The following is a 792-nucleotide window of genomic DNA, read 5'->3' as shown; positions in this document are numbered from 1 at the left end:
TCTGCTTTTTACAATAAACACTTTTTTGTAGTTTACATTTACTTGTTGTCTGATTGTATTGTCCTTTATTGCCTATGCTCAGCACCTAGGACACCGCACACACTGTACAATAGTGGTCTGCAACCTGTGGCTCTCAGAGCCCACCCATGATGTTGTCAGGTAAAGATATCCCCAGAACAGAGCCCGATAAAATGCCCAAAATGGCCAATACCCCCATAAGCTTGTAAGCTCCTGTACTGTACTTATAGCTAATATCCCCTTTCCCCATGTTACTTTTCCTGACATTCATGGCTGGGTCTAGGAGCAGATGGAGGGACTAGTCATAAACACAGCCTCTCTGCACTGACTGCAGCAGACGGTCCCGACATTTCAGGAGAAAATGTTCTCTGTTTGCTGGAAAAAGCTGCTAATTACATTTCTCATGTATCACAGCAGATTTCTTATCTCACCCGTCACTTCTCAACAACTAAAAAGTGCTCTTATAAGAAGTGCCACAAAGGGGAATTATGAAAGAACAGGAGGGGACAAAGAAGCAACTAGCTATATGGAGATATTGGGGCACAGCTCTTAACCATTGAATTTAGGCGTTTCGTTCAGTCCTGCTGCCACATGTATGTAAAGTTCTAGAGCAGAGCACTACACTAGGCACCAAAGTACATAAAAGACACCGACACTATGACTTCATAATTGTAGAGTTCCAGATCTCCAGCACAGATACCGTGCACTGATGGCTTCTATGCATAATGGTCGGTTGTGACCAGAGATACGGCAGAGGGTTTGTCTATGGACATG

Source organism: Leptodactylus fuscus, chromosome 7, assembly GCF_031893055.1.
Source record: "Leptodactylus fuscus isolate aLepFus1 chromosome 7, aLepFus1.hap2, whole genome shotgun sequence".
Taxonomy (NCBI): Eukaryota; Metazoa; Chordata; class Amphibia; order Anura; family Leptodactylidae; genus Leptodactylus; species Leptodactylus fuscus.
The sequence above is the reverse complement of the archived record's forward strand: the minus strand, read 5'-3'. Positions refer to the sequence as shown.